Source organism: Bos taurus, chromosome 17 (assembly GCF_002263795.3).
Source record: "Bos taurus isolate L1 Dominette 01449 registration number 42190680 breed Hereford chromosome 17, ARS-UCD2.0, whole genome shotgun sequence".
Classification (NCBI taxonomy): domain Eukaryota; kingdom Metazoa; phylum Chordata; class Mammalia; order Artiodactyla; family Bovidae; genus Bos; species Bos taurus.
In genome coordinates, this window is record NC_037344.1 from 22671572 (window position 1) to 22693902 (window position 22331).

Below are 22331 nucleotides of genomic sequence, written 5' to 3' on the forward strand. Positions count from 1 at the left end.
AATAACACCCCAAATGGCTGTACAAGTGACAACCACTATTAACATTAGGTAAACTTTGCTTCATTTCTTTTACTTCCAGTATACTAGATACTAGCCCTGTATGTGGAGAAGGCAATGGCAACCCACTCCAGTACTCTTGCCTGGGAAATCCCATGAAAGGAGGAGCCTGGTAGACTACAGTCCATGGAGTAGCGAAGAGTCAGACACGACTGAGGGACTTCACTTTCACTTTTCACTTTCATGCATTGGAGAAGGAAATGGCAACCCACTCCAGTGTTCTTTCCTGGAGAATCCCAGGGACAGGGGAGCCTGGTGGGCTGCCGTCTATGGGGTCATACAGAGTCAGACACAATTGAAGCAACTTAGCAGCAGCAGCAGCAGCTCTGTATGACTATTGAGCACTTGATTTGTGGCTAGTGAAATTGAAAAATAGCATTTCTAAATTTATTTAATTTCATTAATTTTAATTTAAATAGCCAAATGTGACTTATGTCTATTACTTTGGAGAGATTTAGCTATAGAGATATTATTCAATGTATATACATATATAAAAACAAAGAAACATTTCCCCAAAAGTGCTGTAGATATTATCATAAATATTATAGCATACAATTTATGTTTGCTAAAATGAAAAGGGGGAGAATTGTTGATATTCAAATAAATGTGTCTACTAAATAAGGAATACCATTTTCTGACAGATCTCACTACGGTTATTAATGTTTGAAAGGCATTAAGGCACTCTAGTCAAGTTCATGTAAACTCTGTGTTTTAATCACTCCTTACTGAGAAATGTAATGATGATAGTCATTGGCTAATTCTCTAGTCTCCTCCAGTCTCACTGTCCTTTTGTTTGTTTGTGTTATTACTTTAACATGGTCCAAGTTCATACCATTTAAATTCTGTTTTATATAAGAAATGAATTTTCAGTAGCATTATTATTTCTGAATGAATTTAATGCTCAAAGTTAGTCACTTTTTAGCACTGTTTTTCCATCTCTAGGTGCTTTAATTTAATCTTGATTGGATAGGCATTTACCAAGAGTGATTAATAGATTTTGTGTTCCTTCATTTAAAATAAAATAGTTGAGAAAGTCTGCTCATTACTTATTTTTAAATAGATTTTGATTAAGTAAACTGTCCTAAAGATCTATTATGGTATAAACAACCTTAAAACTTAGTGATTTAGAGCAATAAATATTCATTTTTTCCCTCACTTTTTGTGGCCCAGGAATGTGGGTAGAGTCTGGCAGGATGGGTATCTGGGGCTTCACAGAGATGAAGCTAGTAACTGCTGAGTAACTGCTAGTAACTGCTGAGGCTGGAACACCTAAGACAGCTATTCACTCACATCTCTGGTACTTCAGTGACACCTCACATTTTTTCTCTCTCCAAGATAGCCTGGACTCCTTACATTTCAGCAAACACTCAAAAGAGAAGAGGTGACAATGTTAGTCCTGATGTAGGCAAAGTTTAAATCTGACACGGCATCACTTAAGGAGTGACAGCATCCACTTAGAGGAACTAGTAGTGTTTGTCACAAGGAACAGATTGATGGCAGCCTAATTTTGACAGATTCTCTCATGTATACTACTAATTTCCAGTCACATTTTTCTCCAAAATTTTTAAGTCTTCTTCCATATTATTTCATTACATATGGTTAAGAAAGTTGAAGTCAAGCTGAAATTGTTCTATCATACCATTCCCCACTCCAAACACACATTCTGTTTATTTCCTTTTTTAGTATATATATTTGACAGAAATTAGTCTTTGATCTTTAGAAATCAATAGTTGATCAGTATACATAGCTCTGTTTACTGTGGAATTAGGATCCTCCTACTCTCTGTGAATCCATTGTTGCCTTACATTCTAGAAGTTCTCTTGCACTATGTTTTTGAATAGATCTGTATGCTATTTGTTGACTCCCTAACACAGGGCACTAATTATGTTCATATTATATGGTATCTCTAAATGCTTTAACCTTATATCTTTTTCATGTATATGTTATTATCATCTTAATATTTTCCTATGTGATTCAATTGTACTACTATTTTCAGTTTATTCAATAAATGCACAATGCCATTTTGGCCCTCTGTTCTGCTTGCAGTCCCCTTTCTTATCTCATTCTGCTCTCTTATCATCTCCTCTAATTGTTCTTCATATTATTAATAAGATAATGTTCTGATGATTTTATTCTTTGTTTCATGAAATGATGTATGATTATCTTCTCTATATTGAGATGTTTTTGTCTAGTTTTCATTATTTATTGCAGGCAGAGTAGGTTACTTTCTTCCTGTAGAAGGCACGTGACACTGCCAAGCTGTTTATCTTCATCTTGTTGTTGTTCATTTGCCCAGTCGTGTCTGACTCTTTGAGACCCCATAGACCACAGCATTCCAGGCCTCCCTGTCTTTAACCATCTCCCAGAGTTTGCCCAAGTTCATCTCCACTGAATCAGTGATGCCATCCAGCCATCTCATCCTCTGGTGCCCTCTTCTCTTTCTCCTCCTCCTTTTCATCTTGCTCAGGTTTAACTTTTCCCTTAAATATCTGAGAACATCCTCATTCCACCCACAAGTTATGATTTAAGAACAATATATTCCTATTCTACCAGTTTTCTTGGAATGGTAGAGGAGAAAATTTGAGGGGAGAAGTGTGCTGTCCTTTATTTCTGCTGTTTGAAATTTTATTAAAGTTTTCTTAAAGGTACACATATTTGCAGAAGTTATTTTGTGGATGGATGAATGATTTTTTTGTGAGAATACTCTTAGGCTTAAAATAATTTCATCATTTTATTCTGTAACTCTGGAATCACCTCCATTGTCCACATTCTCTTTCAATTTCACTATTTCTCCCTAGAGGTTGTTTTTTTTTTTTAATTTTTTTTTTTTTATTTTTTCACTTTTCCTTTGTGAAAACACATGCATGTAACTACTTAGATTTTAGATTTACCATTTTGGACATACAGATGAGAATTCTGAGTACTGTGCTGACTTATTAGTATAGGCTCTGATGTATGGAAGTAGACTAGAGTTGTTCCTCTCTTCTGTGTTCTCAGCTCTTACATGTTACTCTTACATGTTTTATTCAACTGGAATAATCTCCATTTTCTTGTATGCTGCTGTTGCTAAGTCGCTTCAGTCGTGTCCGACTCTGCTCGACCCCATAGACGGCAGCCCACCAGGCTCCCCAGTCCCTGGGATTCTCCAGGCAAGAACACTGGAGTGGGTTGCCATTTCCTTCTCCAATGCATGAAAGTGAAAAGTGAAAGTGAAGTCGCTCAGTCGGGTCAGACTCTTAGCGACCCCATAGACTGCAGCCTACCAGGCTCCTCCGTCCATGGGTTTTTCCAGGCAAGAGTACTGGAGTGGGGTGCCATTGACTTGTATAGTTGATATTAATTAGCTATTGTGGGAAGAGGAAGAAAATCCTACAGGAACTTTTAATTCACAAATATCTCTCACATTTTAGCTGAATTACTTTAGACCATCTTTCAGAAGTCATGCTGGAATTACATCAGATTCCAATCAGTCTGGATCCTATAGCCCTTTTAGTTTCCCCAAATACAGCCAACCAGTGATTTCCTGTTCATCCATCTATTTTACACAGTATTTGCTATGACTACTGTAGGGCTTAGGTCTTACTAGTCTTTGATTGCCATTGCCTACTATATAACTTAGACTATGTTAGTTTCTCTCCTCTCTTTCTGTCTCTCATTTCATCATCTGAAATTTCCTGTTGCCACTTTCCTACCTTTCCATAATGGGAACAGCAGGATGGCTGACACCATGGTGGTGGTGCTCAAGTCTATTTCTTTGCACTGCTCTGAGGCCTTTATAAAAAAAAATAAATCATGTACCTTATATTTTTGTTTTCCATAGATGACAGAACTTTTCCATGTAACTAACAAGATTTCCTAACTAACAGAAAGTATTGAGACAGAACTTTGATGCTAAATTTGGGATTTATAAAAAATACATAAATCTTAAATACAGTTACTCTCAAGCTAGGCTTCAACTATATAGATAGATAGATAGATTATATATATATATATATATATATATATATATATATATATATTATATGTTTTTTCCTGAAAAAATTAAACTGAGGGGTCTCCACAAAGTAAACTTCAAGGCAATTCTAGGGATTATAGTGTAAATTACCCATTAATATAGTTTTTTGTTTCTGTCTTTGTTTTACTTTTCTCCAATTCTGTATTTGGAAAGCATTCGAACTTACAAAAATGTGGGCAGACCAATCATGCAATGAGCTTTCAAATACTCTTTGTTTAGATATAACAGTCTGACACATTTGTACTCTGTCTCTTTCTTTCTCACCCCTCCTCTGTTTCTCAGTCTCTCTCCAAACTGCTTGAAAGTTCCTTGCACACTGCATAACCTTTCATCCCTAAAATTTTAATACGGCCTTGTTAAAATTAAGGCCATTGTAAAAAATAATCATAATTCAAATTTTACATCTAGTTTCTTCAAAGATTCAACCCAGTGTGAAAATTATATTTAGGAGTTTTTACCTTTTAAATTTCTTTCAATTTAAAATAGTCCTCCTGCTTTTTTTTATTTTTAATGATACTGACTTAAGAAAAAGAGAGTCCAGGCCAGCTGTCTTTTAGACATTTTGAATTCATCTAATTGGGTTCTTATGCTTTGCTTCAGGTTAAACATTTCTGGCAAGATTCACTTATAGGAGATATTGTGTGATTAATGCATCATATCAGAGGACATATAATGCCAGGTTGAACAACTACTAACAATGCTAAATTTAATTTATTTGGTTAAGGCACTGCCATTGCTTTTTATCTAAAGTCATAGTTCCCAGTTATAATCAGTAAGTAAACTATGAGTGACACTTTGCAACTATGTAAATGTCATCTTTCCCTACAATCCCATATGCTAATTGTAGCATTCACTGATGACATTTATTACACTTTAGATGGCATAATGTCTAATACTATCCATCAACTGGAATTTTTCTCAAAAGAAGAACCACTCCTCCCTCCTATTCCTGCTCCTTTTGATTATCACAAAGGACTTATTTTTAAACTTAATGTCTTATAATCTATTACTATCTTTAAACTTTTCAATGCTCTAATAATATCAAATTTGGTCAAGAGAAGCCCCTTAAAGTATGCTTCTCTGTCCTTCTAATATAGCTCCATTAGTACTGAATACCTCTTTGCTAAACTTTAGAAAACTCAGCAGTGGCCACAGGACTGGAAAAGATCAGCTTTCGTTCCAATCTCAAACAAAGGCAATGCCAAAGAATGCTCAAACTACCACGAAATTGCACTCATCTCACATGCTAGTAAATTAATGCTCAAAATTCTCCAAGCCAGGCTTCAGCAACATGTGAACCATGAACTTCAAGATATTCAAGCTGGTTTTAGAAAAGTCAGAGGAACCAGAGATCAAATTGCCAACATCCCCTGGATCATTGGAAAAGCAAGAGAGTTCCAGAAATATATCTATTTCTGCTTTATTAATATGCCAAAGCCTTTGACCGTGTGAATCCCAATAATGGTTGAAAATTCTGAAAGAGATGGGAATACCAGACCACCTGACTTACCTCTTGAGAAACCTAAATGCAGGTCAGGAAGCAACAGTTAGAACTGGACATGGAACAACAGACTGGTTCCAAATAGGAAAAGAAGTATGTCAAGTCTGTATATTGTCACCCTGCTTATTTAACTTATATGCAGAGCACATCATGAGAAACGCTGGGCTGGAAGAAGCACAAGCTGGAATCAAGATTGCCGGGAGAAATATCAACAACCTCAGATATGCAGATGACAGCACCCTTATAGCAGAAAGTGAAGAATAACTAAAGAGCCTCCTGATGAAAGTGAGAGAGAAGAGTGAAAAAGTTGGCTTAAAGCTCAACATTCAGAAAACGAAGATCATGGCATCTGGTCCCATCACTTCATGGGAAATAGATGGCGAAACAGTGGAAACATTGTCAGACTTTATTTTTCTGGGCTCCAAAATCACTGCAGATGGTGACTGCAGCCATGAAATTAAAAGACGCTTACTCCTTGGAAGAAAAGTTATGACCAACCTAGATAGCATATTGAAAAGCAGAGACATTACTTTGCCAACAAAGGTCTGTCTAGTCAAGGCTATGGTTTTTCCAGTGGTCATGTATGGATGTGAGAGTTGGACTGTGAAGAAAGCTGAGCACCAAAGAATTTATGCTTTTGAACTGTGGTGTTGGAGAAGACTCTTGAGAGTACCTTGGACTGCAAGGAGATCCAACCAGTCCATTCTGAAGGAGATCAGCCCTTGGTGTTCTTTGGAAGAAATGGTGCTAAAGCTGAAACTCCAGTACTTTGGCCACCTCATGTGAAGAATTGACTCATTGGAAAAGACTGATGCTGGGAGGGATTATGGGCAGGACGAGAAGGGGATGACAGAGGATGAGATGGCTGGGTGGCGTCACCAACTTGATGGACATGAGTTTGAGTGAACTCTGGGAGTTGGTGATGGACAGGGAGGCCTGACGTGCTGCGACTCATTGGGTCACAAGGAGTCAGACACCACTGAGTGACTGAACTGAATTGAACTGAACTGAACTTAATGGTCTAGTGGTTTTCCCTACTTTCGTCAATTTAACTCTGAATTTGGCAATAAGGAGTTCATGATCTGAGCAACAGTCAGCTCCGGATCTTGTTTTTGCTGACTTATAGAGCTTCTCCATCTTTGGCTGCAAAGAATATCATCAACCTGATTTCGGTGTCGGACATCTGGTGATGTCCATGTGTAGAGTCTTCTCTTGTGTTTTTGGAAGATTGTGTTTGCTATGACCAGTGCGTTCTCTTGGCAAAACTCTATTAGCCTTTGCCCTGCTTCATTCACAGCATCAGGCTCTTTTCAAATATCAATTCCCAGTTTTCTTTTTGCTGACTGTATAGAACTTCTCAATCTTGAGAGAGCCAATTCTGAGGTTAAATAGAATGATAAGGAGCCTGGGGCCCTCAAGGAGAAAGGGATTTGGGCTCTTAAGGAGGAGAAAAGGACAAACTTGCTTTTCTATGTTCCTTCATTTCATCTTAATCACATAAAACGTTTTTTTCTTTAAGCCCAGAGCTAATGGCTCAAGGGTATGTTTTTCCTTAAGCTCTGTACTACCTGAGGACCTGTTTCTCCTTCTTAACAGGAACTTTCTGACTAATCCTGTTATCTTATGTGGGAGTGGGTCTGGTAAGATCTTTCTATGTTAGTTCTAATCTTGTTAATTTAAGATGCATGTTGTAGGAGTGGGTCTGGTAAAAGTATATCAGGCCTTGATAAGACTAGCAAGGGGGGCACTCTCTGTCCCCCTTCTCATGTCTATGTCAGAAGCTTTCTCTGTCCTTTCTCACAATCATAAAACTTTTGCCCTACAAAAGCTCCGAATAATCAAGCCTGGTCCCTGATCCTGAAGTTAAATCTTCTTCAGCAATCCAACACCAGATCTGACACCATTCACTGTAAGCTGTCAATCTTCAGTTTCAAAGAATGTAATCAATCTGATGAAGTATTGACCACATGGTGATGTCCATGTGTAGAGTCCTCTCTTGTGTTGTTGGAAGTGGGCTTTTGCCATGGCCAGGGTGTTCTCTTGGCAAAACACTGTTAGCCCTTGCCCTGCTTCATTTTCCATCTTTGGAAAGATGGAAAGATGCCTGTTACTCCAGGTATCTCTTGACTTCCTACTTTTGCCTTCCAGTACCCTATGATGAAAAGGACATCTTTTTTATGGTGTTAGTTCTAGGAGGTCTTATAGGTCTTCATTGAACCTTTGAACTTCAGCTTCTTTGCATTAGTGACATTAATGGTTGGGACATAAACTTTGATTATTGTGATATTGAATGGTTTGCCTTGGAAATGAAGAGATCATTCTGTGGTTTTTGATATTGCATCCAAGTAATGCATTTTGGACTCTTTTGTTGACTATGAGGGCTACTCCATTTCTTCTAAGGGATTCTTTCCCACAGCAGTAGATATAAGGGTCATTTGAGTTAGATTCACCCATTCCCATCCATTCTAGTTCACCAATTCCTAGAATGCTGATGTTCACTCTTGCTATCTTTGGTTTGACCACTTCCAGTTTACCTTGAATCATGGACCTAACATTTCAGGTTCCTATGCAATATTGTTCTTTACAGCATCAGACTTTACTTTTACCACCAGATACACTCACCACTGGGCATCATTTCCACTTTGGTTCAACCTCTTCATTCCTTCTGGAGCTATTTCTCTGCTCTTCTCCAGTAGCTTATTGGACACCTATTGACCTGAGGGGGCCATCTTTCAGTGTCATATCTTTTTTGCCTTTTTGTATTGTTCATGGGTTTCTCAAGGCAAGATTGCTGAAGTGGTTTTCCATTCCCTTCTCCAGTGAACCATGTTTTGTCAGAATTCTCCACCATGAACTGTCTGTCTTGCATGGCCCTACAGGCGTGGCTCATAGTTTCATTAAGTTACACAAAGCTGTGATCCATGTGATCATTTTGGTTAGTTTTCTGTGACTGTGGTTTTCATTCTGTCTGCCCTCTGATTGATGAGGATACTTGTGCAGTCTTCCTGATGGGAGGGACCAGCTCTGGGGAAAACTGGATTTTGCTCTGATGGGCAAGGCCAAGCTCAATAAATCTTTAATCCAATATTCTGTTGATGGGTGGGGCTGTGTTTGGCTTCTAGTTTGGCCTAAGGGTCTTCCAAAAGGACTTATGGAAGCACAAGTGCCCCTGACCCTGCAGTAGGCCAGTGTCAACCCATGCCTCCGCCTCAAACTCCTGAGCACTCACAGACAAGTCTGACTCAGTCTCACGTGGGGTCACTGCTCCTGTCTTCTGGGGAACACAAGGTTTTGTTTGTGCTCTCCAGAATTTGTTTTGCCAGTCCTGTGGAAGTTCTGTAATCAAATCCTGCTGACCTTCAAAGTCAAATTCCCTGGGGATTCTCAGTCCCTTTGCTGGATCCCCAGGTTGGGTAGTCTGCTGTGGGGCCTAGAACTTTCACAACAGTGAGAGAATTTCTTTGGCATAATTGTTCTCCAGTTTGTGGATTGCCCACAAGGTGATTCTGTAGTGGGACTAATGATGACCTCCTCAAAAATGACTTATGCCAGCACACGGAGCTTGTCAGGACTGTTGTTGCCAAAGCCCCAGCCCCTGTGGCAGGCCACTGTTGACCTTGCCTCCGCAGGAGACCCTGAAACACTCACAGGTAGGTCTGGCTCAGTGTCTTGTGGGGGTCACTGCTCCTTTCTCTGGTGGGCCCTGGTGCCACCAGGTTTGGTTTGTGTTCTCCAAGCTTCTCTGCAGGATGTGAGGTTTGATTTTAAATGTGATTGTGCCCTTCCTACCATTTTGTTGCAGCTTCTTTACCCGTGGCCATGGACTATCTTTTCTTGATAGATTCCAGCATTCTCCTGTTGATGGCTGCTCAGCAGATAGTTGTGATTTTGGTTTTCTCACAGGAGAAGACGAGCACACATCCTTCTACCCCCCCCCCACCCCCTATTTTGGCAAAGTACTACCAGGCTACTCCAATGGATAGAATTTGGAAATATTTAGAAAAAAATCATGTTGGTATTTCCAACTCAAATTTAATATTTGATCATTTTCCTTAGCTCTTTAAATACCATATTTCTATTTTTTTCCTCTCATGGTGAAAATCTTAATCCCTTAAAATAATATATTTATTTGTCATCTTATAAATTCTACAATTTAAGAATTAAAATACCATTAAAACTAACAGTAAACATTAGATAAAGTTCAGCGTTTTTCCCCCATCCTCTTTCTTCTTAGAATTGATCCTCTTAGTTAAACACTGTTTTCAAAGGTGTTTGAATCTTCCTCTTTCTGTGTTGTTGTTATGTGTTGTTATGTGCTGTTCTGTGTTATGTTATCAATTTAATAAACAGAGTCACTTATTTCTTTTTGTATTTAACTTTATGCTTTGCTCTTTTTGATCTTTTAAAATTTAGCTTACTTTTAGTATACATAACATTTATACAGTTCAAATAACAAATTATAGTTAAGAATTCTTTCCCCTTTTACCTATTCCCATTTACACCCAACTGGTAACCATTTATAGGAGTTTCCCTTTCCTATGTTATTGGCTTTTTCTTTGTTTTTTGCAAAAATAAGCAAATATATGGTGTCCATTTCTATGTACCATTTTATCCCTGAAAAAAAATTCTTTTTCTTAAAAGTTATGGAAACAACTTTATGTCAGTTCAAAGACATGACATTCTTTTCTATGGCTTAATATGAAACAATTGTGTGGCTATATTACAGTTTGTTCTACTGTTTTCCCAAATAAGCATTCTCATTATTTCTCATTTTGCTATTACTAACAGTATAACATTGAATAACGCTCAATTCTGCCTCATATGTAGAACTATATCCTCAGTATAAATTTCTGGAAGTAAAGTTGCTCTGAACTGTGAACTACGCAAGTGTTGCTGAGTTTTTGTTTTTTCTTTTCCTTTCCTTTGTGGAACCAGATGACTAAGGAAGGTTAGTATTTCTTCTAGATCAGTTCAGTTCAGTCGCTCAGTCGCATCCAACTCCTTGTGACCCCATGATTGCAGCACGCCAGGCCTCCCTGTCCATCACCAACTCCCGGAGTTCACTCAGACTCATGTCCATCGAGTCAGTGATGCCATCCAGCCATCTCATCCTCTGTTGTCTCCTTCTCCTCCTGCCCCCAATCCCTCCCAGCATCAGAGTCTTTTCCAATGAGTCAACTCTTTGCATGAGGTGGCCAAAGTACTGGAGTTTCAGCTTTAGCTTCATTCCTTCCAAAGAACACCCAGGACTGATCTCCTTCAGAATGGACTGGTTGGATCTCCTTGCAGCCCAAGGGACTCTCAAAAGTCTTCTCCAACACCACAGTTCAAAATCATCAATTCTTTGGCACTCAGCTTTCTTCACAGTCCAACTCTCAGTTTCTGCTTTATTGACTATGCCAAAGCCTTTGACTGCCACCTGATCTGCCTCTTGAGAAACATATGCAGTTCAGGAAGCGACAGTTAGAACTGGACATGGAACAACAGACTGGTTGCAAATAGGAAAAGGAGTAAGTCAAGGCTGTATATTGTCACCCTGCTTATTTAACTTATATGCAGAGTAGTACATCATGAGAAACACTGGGCTGGAAGAAGCACAAGCTGGAATCAAGATTGCCGGGAGAAATATCAATAACCTCAGATATGCAGATGACACCACCCTTATGGCAGAAAGTGAAGAGGAACTAAAAAGCCTCTTGATGAAAGTGAAAGAGGGGAGTGAACAAGTTGCCTTAAAGCTCAACATTCAGAAAATGAAGATCATGGCATCTTGTCCCATCACTTCGTGGGAAATAGATGGGGAAACAGTGGAAACAGTGTCAGTCTTTATTTTTTTGGGCTCCAAAATCACTGCAGGTGGTGATTGCAGCCATGAAATTAAAAGACACTTACTCCTTGGAAGAAAAGTTATGACCAACCTAGATAGTATATTAAAAAGCAGAGACATTACTTTGTCAACTAAGGTCTGTCTAGTCAAAGCTTTGGTTTTTCCAGTAGTCATGTATGGATATTAGGTTCTGATAATACCCCAAGAGGTTAGGCTCTGATCAACAGGTTTTTCCTGAGGCAGGAATTGTTAATAACAGACTGTTCTGGCATATTTTAAAATGGTTTGTTTTCCCCTTCCTGTGCCAGAAGTATGGAAATGTTTTCTCTGATAGTTACTGATGCTGCTAAGTCACTTCAGTCGTGTCCGACTCTGTGCGACCCCATGTATGGCAGCCCACCAGGCTCCCCTGCCCCTGGGATTCTCCAGGCAAGAAAACTGGAGTGGGTTGCCATTTCCTTCTCCAATGCATGAAAGTGAAAAGTGAAAGTGAAGTCGTTCAGTCGAGTCCGACTCTTAGCGACCCCATGGACTGCAGCCTACCAGGCTCCTCTGTCAATGGGATTTTCCAGGCAAGAGTACTGGAGTGGGGTGCCATTGCCTTCTCTGCTCTGATAGTTACTATGAGATAAATAGTAAATATTAATAGTAATATTTACTGGTCAATCTCCTGGAAGTAAATCTACACAATTTTGGAAGGCCACCTATGACTGAGTCCCCCTAGAATTTCAAGTGCTTAGATTTGTTCATACTGAGCCTTCGTAATTGATCAATTACAGTTCAAACTGGACTCTGTTGTGTTTTCTTGGTATATATTTCTATTCATATCACCAATAGTGGGGATTCCCTGGTGGCTCAGAGGGTAAAGCGTCTGCCCGCAACACGGGAGAGCTAGGTTTGCTCCCTGTGTTGGGAAGATCCCCTGGAGAAGGAAATAGCAACCCACTTCAGACCTTTTGCCTGGAAAATGCCATGGACGGAGGATCCTAGTAGGCTACAATGAATGGGATTGCAAATCGTCATACACAACTGAGCAACTTCACTTCATCCCCAATAGTATACTTTAAAGTAGTATAGTATTAATATACATTTTGTTGTGGAGTCAGTCCCTAATGCAAGTATCCAGGTGGTAGCAAGCAAAAAGAAAGAGGTAATAGGTAACACCAACTTCTCTTTCTTTGAATCTGATTCTATAACTTTTGTATCTGTGTCCTGGTCTGGATATGAGTTATGCCAGTGTTTGATTCTTTTTACCTACTGTGATAGGTTTCTCTTTTCAGCATCCCACTCTCAACCCCAAGCTGGATTCTTCTTCCCAATGTGGAAATCACTCTAGCTTTTTTATTCTCTCTACCTATTATGTATTTTTAGGCAGAAAACATCTAGCAACTGTTTTCAACCAAAACAGTTGCACATTTTGAGAGAGGTTGCTTTCAGACACAGGAAAATGCAGCAGCTAGATATAATCTTTGCTCTGCTGACTGGAAGAAAAAAAGTTTTTTATACAATTTTAGAGCTTCGGCTCTTATTATGCACATATAAGATGTCAGACAAAATCACCCTTGTAAGTAACAATAAATGAGTCTGAATCATTTTATTAACCTTTTTTATTTTGCCATTTATTGGAAAAGTGACCTTTCCAAAGCTGGTTAATTCATTTAAGTTATTATAACTTTGAGCAATACTAAGGAAATAGAGGCATTTTATTGCTGTTTATTACTATAAGATTATCCTGTTAACAATCAAATCTATTCTCTGGAGAAACTGTATATTGATAAATGCTGTAGCTGACAGTCTTCTTATTACCTAAGTCTATTATATGAGTCGACAGTGCTTGTATATTTAATGATCCTAATACCATAAACTCACAAAATCATAAATTTAAAAGTGACCTTTAAGGTACTCTAATCTAAATGCCTTATTCTATAATAAGAGGAATTGATATCCAAATAATTAACTAGATCAAGTGATTTGGTTTTATAAAATCACAAAGCTACTTAATAAAATGTTAAGATTCAGTTCAGTTCAGTTCAGTCACTCAGTCGTGTCTGACTTTTTGTGATCTCATGAATTGCAGCACGCCAGGCCTCCCTGTCCATCACCAACTCCTGGAGTTCACTCAAACTCATGTCCATCGAGGCAGTGATGCCATCCAGCCATCTCATCCTCTGTCGTCCCCTTCTCCTTCTGTCCCCAATCCCTCCCAGCATCAGAGTCTTTTCCAGTGAATCAACTCTTCGCATGAGGTGGCCAAAGTACTGAAGTTAGATCATGAGTTATCCAAATCACCACTTAGTTTTCTCTCCACTAAGTCACATACCTTCCTAAAATGCTCACACTAGGAAAACATTTGTTTGGTGCTATAACATAATGATATGAATGTAGATTCTGGCCTCCTACTGGCTGTGTAACTTTGGAGGAGATACTTAAAAGTAGGAAGTCAACAGATATCTGGAGTAACAGGCACGTTTGGCCTTGGAGTACAAAATGAAGCAGGGCAAAACTAATAAAGTTTTGCCAAGAGAATGCAGTGGTCATAGCAAACACCCTCTTCCAACAACACAAGAGACAACTGTACACATGGACATCACCAGATGGTCAATACCGAAATCAGATTGATTATACTCTTTTCAATTGAAGATGGAAAAGTTCTATACAGTCAGCAAAAACAAAACTGGGAGCTAACTCTGGCTCAGATCGTGAATTCCTTATTGCCAAATTCAGACTGAAATGGAAGAGATTTAATCCATTGAAGAGAGTAGGGGAAACCAATCAGAGAAGGCAATGGCACCCCACTCCAGTACCCTTGCCTGGAAAATCCCATGGATGGAGGAGCCTGGTAGGCTGTAGTCCATGGGGTCGCTAAGAATTGGACACGACTGAGCAACTTCACTTTCACTTTTCTCTTTCATGCATTGGAGAAGGAAATGGCAACCCACTTTAGTGTTCTTGCCTGGAAAATCCCAGGGGCAGGGGAGCCTGGTGGGCTGCCATCTATGGGGTCACACAGAGTCGGATATGACTGAGGTGACTCAGCAGCAGCAGCAGGGGAAACCAATAGGCCATTTAGGGATGATCTAAATCAGACCCTATGATTATACAGTGGAAGTGACAAATAGATTAAAGGGATCAGGTCTGATAGCCAGTGCCTGAAGAACTATGGATGGAGATTCGTGACACTGTACACGAGCTGGTGATCAAAAGTGCTGCACTCAATATGCCAGAAAATTTGGAAAACTCAGCAGTGGCCACTGGACTAGAAAAGGTCAGTTTTCATTCTGATCCCAAAGAAGGTCAATGCCAAAGAATGCTCAAACTACCAAACAATTGCACTCATTTCACATGCTAGCAAAGTAATGCTTGAAATTCTCCAAGCCAGGCTTCAGCAGCAAGTGAACTGAGAACTTCCATTGTTCAAGCTGGATTTTGAAAAGGCAAAGGAACCAAAGATCAAATTTCCAACATCCTCTGGAACATAGAAAAATCAAGAGAATTCCAGAAAAAAATCTACTTCATTGACTACACTAAAACCTTTGACTGTGTGGATGAAAACAAACTGGACAATTATTAAAGAGATATGAATACCAGACTACCTTACCTGCCTTCTGCAAAACCTGTATGCAGGTCAAGAAGCAACAGTTAGAATCAGACATGGAACAATGGACTGGTTCAAAATTAGGAAAGGAGTCTGTCAAGGCTATGTATTGTCACCCTGTTTATTTAACTTATATGCAGAGTACATCATGCAAAATCCAGGCTGGATGAGCACAAGCTGGAATCAAGATTTCTGGGAGAAATATCAATAACCTCAGATATGCAGATGACTCCATCCTTACGGCAGAAAGCAAAGAGGAACTGAAGAGCCTCTTGATGAAAATGAATGAGGGAGTGAAAAAGCTGGCTTAAAATTCAATATCCAAAAAAAAAAAGAAAGAAAAAAACGAACATCATGGCATCCGGTCTCATCACTTTATGGCAAATAAATGGGAAAACAATGGAAACTGTTACAGACTTTATTTTCGTGGGCTCTAAAATCACTGAAGATGGTGCCTGTAGCCATGAAATTAAAAGATACTTGCTCCTTGGAAGAAAAGCTATGACAAACCTAGACAGCATATTAAAAAGCAGAAACATTACTTTGCTGATAAAGGTCCATCTAGTCAAAGCTATGGTTTTTCCAGTAGTCATGTATGGATGTGAGAGTGGGACCATAAAAAAGGCTGAACGTTGAAGAATTGATGCTTTTGAATTACGATGTTGGAGAAGACTCTTGAGGGTCCCTTTGACTGCAAGGAGATCAAACCAGTAAATTCTAAAGGAAATCAATCCTGAAAAGTCATTGGAAGGACTGATGCTGAGGCTGGATCTCTAATACTTTGACCACCTGATACAAAGAGCCGACTTATTAGAAAAGCCCCTGATGATGGGAAAGATTGAAGGCAGGAGAAGGGGCCAACAGAGGATGAGATGGTTGGATGGTATCACTGACTCAATGAGCATGGGTTTGAGCAAGCTCCAGAGATGGTGAAAGACAGGGAAACCTGGAGTCATGCAGTCCATGGGGTTGCAAAGTGTTGGACACAAGTGAGCCACTGAACAATAACTTAACCATCCTGTGATTCAGTTTCCTCATTAGAGAAGGGTCAAAAATCAAACTTACCATCTTTTAGCTTAAAAAATAAGAAAAATTAAATTGTAGTGAAGATGTATTTTACTACAATTTCATGCATGTGCATACTCCATCACATCTGACTCTTTGTAACTCCATGGGTGGTAGCCCACCAGGCTCCTCTATTCATAGGATTCTCCAAGCAAGAATACTGGAGTGTGTTGCCATTTCCTTCTCCAAGGCATCTTCCCAACCCAGGGATGGAACCACAAGGTGGTTTAGTCTCTAAGTTGTGTCCGACACTTGTGAACCCATGGAGTGCAGCCTGCCAAGCTCCTTTGTCCGTGGGATTCTCCAGGCAAGAATACTGGAGTGAGTTGCAATTTCCTCCTCCAGGGGATCTTCCCAATCCAGGAATCAAACCTGCATTCCTGCATTGCAGGTAGATTCTTTCCAACTGAGCTATGAGGGAAGCCACTGGGACCACCAGGAAAGCCCAATAAATCTGAGCCCTCCACCTCAGTTCTAAAGGGATAGACAGACCTAAATATTTATGCATGATTAGTATTAAGGACACAAGTCAATTATCTTCCTGATTCTATTGGGCATAAACAGGGGTTTGCCTCTCCATTTGAGAGCCTTGTTCTCGTTCTCTGGAATATCAAGTAACTTGATATCAGTGTTTGACATGGCCAACACATCAGCTGAGCACTCATGCTAGAAACAAATTGAGAGATAACATTCTTGGCAGCATATACAATACACACACAGTAAATGCTGCAGTTGTCTAAGGAGAAACCTTTTCTAGCCTCACTACTCCCGTTTGAAAACATCAGGCACCTTATGTGCCTGTTTGGGAATAATAAACAGAAGCAGAAACTTTGAGGCCCCTGGAGGCAACTAAAGGCCAGCCCATGGTGTGACCACTTAATGACTCCCAGCATAACCAGGACCACTTCATGGACATCACTGACAACTCCTAGGTGGCAGGCACCATGGCCAGTACCAGGAGCCAAAGTGTGCCTGCCAGTCAGCAGCACTTGCTGACAGGATCGTCATGAACATGCCTGAGCCTGGATGTTGAATTTATCAAATGCTTTTTCTGCATCTGTTGAGATCATCACATGGTTTTTGTCCGAAAGGGGTTTCCCTTGTGCCTCAGATGGTAATGCCCTGAAAGGGACTCAGATGTTAGAGAATTCACCTGCAATACAGGAGACCCAGGTTCAATCCCTGGGTCAGGAAGATCTCCAGGAGAAGGGAATGGCTACCCACTCCAATATTCTTACCTGAAGATTTCCATGGACAGAGGAGCATGGGGGGCTACAGTCTATGGAGTCCCAAAAAGTCAGACACAACTGAGTGACTAATACTTTTGCACACAATATCCTGAAAATATCAACTAAGTCTAAAAATTTCTTACTGATTTTCTCTCTGGAAGATTTGTCCATTGATGTGAGTGGTGTATCGATGTCTCCTAATAATTATTGTAGTCCCATCAATTTGTCAGTTTAAGTCTGTTAGTATTTGTTTTCTATATTTGGGTGTACATATATTAGTGGTGCACACATATTGACAAGTGTAATATCCTCTTCTTGTACCAATACCTTTGTCATTATATAGTGTCCTTTATAGACTTGTTTTAGTCTGTTTTGTTTGATGTGAGTATTGTGACTCCCACTTTCTTATCATTCCTTTTTGCATGAAATAACTTTTTCCATACCCTCACTTTCAAACTATGTGTGTCCTTTGACCTAAAGTGGGTCTCTTGAAGGCAACATATTGTAGGGTCTTCTTCTTTGTATCCAATCTACCACCCTATGCCTTTTGACTGGAGCATTTAATCCATTGACATTTAAGGTAATTCTTGATAGTTATCTATTTATTGCCAGTTTAAATATTGTTTTCCCATTGATTTTGTATTACTTCTTTGTTCTTCTTCTTTTTGTGGTTTGGTGATTGTCTTTTGTATTATGCTTATGTTTCCTTGTTTTTTTTTTTCTTTTTTTTTTTTTTTTTGTGTGTGTGTGAATCCATTGTATGTTTTTGATCTGTGGGTACCCTGTTTTCCAAGTATGTTAACCCCTTCCAGTATATCTACTTGCTTTAGACAGATAGTCATATAGGCTAAAACACATTCTGAAAATAAATTCTACATTTCCTTATTCTCGTCCCTCATATTTTATAATTTTGATGTCCTCTTTTACATCTTAATGATTATCCTTTTGTTGTTCATTGTGGTTATTATCCCTCTCACAGAACTTTTGAATAATCTCTTTACTGGATTATTTACCTGATTTACTTTCTAAATATGATTTTTCTTTCCTATAGATTCTTGCTTCTTTTACCTTTGAATTTTTTTTTTTAGGACAGGTTTGGTATTGCTGTATTCTTGTAGTTTTTGCTTTTATGAGAAAAATTTTACCTTTCCTTCTGTTCCAAATTTTTACCTCTCCTTCTAATCTTGTTGGCTAGAGTATCTTCAGTTCAGTTCAGTCACTCAGTCGTGTCCTCTTTGCAACCCCATGAACCGCAGCACGCCAGGCCTCCCTGTCCATCACCAACTGCTGGAGTCCACCCAAACCCATGTCCATTGAGTAGGTGATGCCATCCAACCATCTCATCCTCTGTCATTCCCTTTTCCTCCTGCCCTCAATCTTTCCCAGTATTAGGGTCCTTTCATATGAGTCAACTCTTCGCATGAGGTGGCCAAAGTATTGGAGTTTCAGCTTCAAAATCAGTCCTTCCAATGAACACCCAAGACTGATATCCTTTAGGGTCCAGTGGTTGGATCTCCTTGCAGTCCAAGGGACTTTCAAGAGTCTTCTCCAACACCACAGTTCAAAAGCATCAATTCTTTGGCACTCAGCTTTCTTTATAATCCAACTCTCACATCCATACATGACTACTGAAAAAACCATAGCCTTGACTAGATGGACCTTTGTTGGCAAAGTAATGTCTCTGCTTTTGAATATGCTTTTTAGGTTGGTCATAACTTTCCTTCCAAGGAGTAAGGGTCTTTTAATTTCATGGCTGCAATCACCATCTGCAGTGATTTTGGAGCCTCCCAAAATAAAGGCAGCCACTGTTTCCACTGTTTCCCCATCTATTTCCCATGAAGTGATGGGACCAGATGCCATGATCTTCGTTTTCTGAATGTTGAGCTTTAAGCCAACTTTTTCACTCTCCTCTTTCACTTTCATGAAGAGGCTCTTTAGTTCTTCTTCACTTTCTGCCATAAGGGTGGTATCATCTGAATATCTGAGGTTATTGTTATTTCTCCCAGCAACCTTGATTCCAACTTGTGCTTCCTCCAGCCCAGCGTTTCTCATGATGTACTCAGCATATAAGTTAAATAAGCAGTGTGACAATATATAGTCTTGATGTACTCCTTTTCCTATTTGGAACCAGTCTGTTGTTCCATGTCCAGTTCTAACTTTTGCTTCCTGACCTGCATACAGGTTTCTCAAGAGGCAGGTCAGGTGGTCTGGTATTCCCATCTCGTTCAGAATTTTCCACCATTTATTGTGGTCTACACAGTCAAAGGTTTTGGCATAGTCAATAAAAGAGAAATAGATGTTTTCCTGGAACTCTCTTGCTTTTTGGATGATCCAGTGGATGTTGGCAATTTGATCGAATGGTTCCTCTGACTTTTCTAAAACCAGCTGGAACATCTGGAAGTTCATAGTTCACATATTGCTGAAACCTGGCTTGGAGAATTTTGAACATTACTTTACTAGTGTGTGAGATGACTGCAATTGTGTGGTAGTTTGAGTGCATGGCATTGTTTTGGGGTTGGAATGAAAACTGACCTTTTCCAGTCCAGTGGCCACCGCTGAGTTTTCCAAATTTGCTGGCATATTTAGTACAGCACTTTCAAAGCATCATCTTTTGGGATTTGAAAGAGCTCAACTGGAATTCCATCACCTCCACCTGCTTTGTTCATAGTAATGCTTTCTAAGGCCCATTGACTTTACGTTCCAGGATGTCTGGCTCTAGGTGAACGTGAGTGATTACACCATCATGAATATCTGGGTCATGAATATCTTTTTTGTACAGTTCTGTGAGTTCTTGCCACCTCTTCTTAATATCTTTTGCTTCTGTTAGGGCCATACCACTTCTGTCCTTTATCTAGCCCATCTTTGCATGAAATGTTCCCTTGGTATCTCTAATTTTCTTGAATACATCTCTAGTCTTTCCCATTCTACTGTTTTCCTCTATTTCTTTGCATTGAATGCTGAGGAAAGCTTTCTTATCTCTCCTTGCTATTCTTTGGAACTCTGCATTCAAATTGGTATATCTTTCCTTTTCTCCTTTGCTTTTTGCTTCTCTTCTTTTCACAGCTATTTGTACGGCCCCCTCAGACAGCCATTTTGCTTTTAGGTTGCAGATTTTTTCCTTTCAGGACATTAAATATGTCTTACCATTCCCACAGACACACAGCCTTTCTGTAGAGAAATTAACCAATAATCTTATAGGGCTTCCCTTGTAATTAACTGTTTCTCTCTTGCTGCCTTTAAACTCTTCTCTTTAACTTTTGCCATTTTAATTATAATACGTCTTGGTGTATGTTTATTTGGTTCTTCTAATTTGGGGCTCTGTGCTTTCTGAACATGGATATCAGTTTCCTTCTTTAGATTTGGGAAGTTTTTAGACATAAATTTTTCAATCCCTTTTTCTCTTTTTTCTTCTGGGATCCATATTATGCATAGATTGCCATGCTTTATATAGTATTATTCCATAGGTCTCATACTGCTTTTATTGTTTGTCATTTGGTGTTCTGTCTGCTGTTCTCATTGTGTGATTTCCATATTTTGTCTTCTAGAAAACGTATTCGTTCTTCTGCATTATTCAATCTGCTATGTGTTGCCACTGAATCTACATTATTCAATCTGTATAATCACAAGATGGTCAATACTGAAATCATATTGGTTATATTCTTTGCAGTCAAAGATGGAAAAGCTCTATATAGTCAGCAAAAACAAGACTAGGAGCTGACTGTTGCTCACATCATGAACTCCTTATTGAAAAATTCAGACTTAAATTGAATAAAGTGGAAAATACCACTAGACCAGACCAATATCAAATCCCTTATGATTATACAGTAGAAGTGAGAAATAGATTGGAGGGATTGGATCTGACAGACAAAGTGCCTGAAGAACTATGGACGGGAGTTCATGACATTGTACAGGAGGCAGTGATCAAGACCATCCAAAAGAGAAACAAATACAAAATGGCAAAATGGTTGTCTGAGGAGACCTTACAAATAGCTGAGAAAACAAGAGAAGTGAAAGGCAAAGGAGAAAAAGAAAGATATACCCATATGAATGCAGACTTCCAAAGAATAGAAAAGAGAGATAAGAGAGACTTCCTCAGTGATCAGTGCAAAGAAATAGAGGGAAACAATAGAATTGGAAAGACTAGAGATCTCTTTAAGAAAATTAGGGATACCAAGGGAACATTTCATGTGAAGATGGGCTCAATAAAGGACAGAAATAGTATGGACCTAACAGATGCAGAGGATATTAAGAAGAGGTGGCAGCTTGCCCTCAATCTTTACTTATTTTCTAAATCATGTTTGAAATGACCAGAAACACATGATGCTCCTGGAAAATTGTCTCAATTCTATCTATAATTTTCTGAAATTATTCTGAAACTCATCATATAGCCTATACAGACATTGAAAATTTAGTTGCTCTCCATTCCTCAAATAAGTTTATTTCTCTGGAGAAATGGCAGTGACAGTATCCTATCTGTACTATGATATTTCTGTTTCCTGTACTCACACTCTGAAAGATTTTCTTTTCAATTTCTCCTTGCATTTATGTCAGGGGCTTTTTGGTTGACCTATACCAATAAAATGTGAACAAATTTATGCAAATGGCTTGGTTGCTCCCTCCAGATATCTTGTACAATGCTTCAGTCTGTTCATCTTCTTCCTGAGATTATCTTGAAAACAAAATAGATCAAGAACTGTAACAGTAAGATGAAGCATCCCTGGTCTAAGTTTGAAGGAAAGCAGCCCAGAAGCACCAAAACAAACTGCAGTCTGAGAAATAAGCTTCCATGGTGTTGAGTCTTTGTTACTTCATTTTTAATATGTTATCACTCATACCTTAAATTTTCCTGATTAATTCAGGAAGCAAGATGATAAAAAAACTTTCATAAGACACTGGGTCAGAGTAATAATAGTTGATGCATGGAGAAAATACATTATTCTTCAGTTCAGTTCAGTTCAGTCGCTCAGTCGTGTCCGACTCTTTGCGACCCCATGAACTGCAGCACGCCAGCCCTCCCTGTCCATCACCAACTCTGGGAGTTC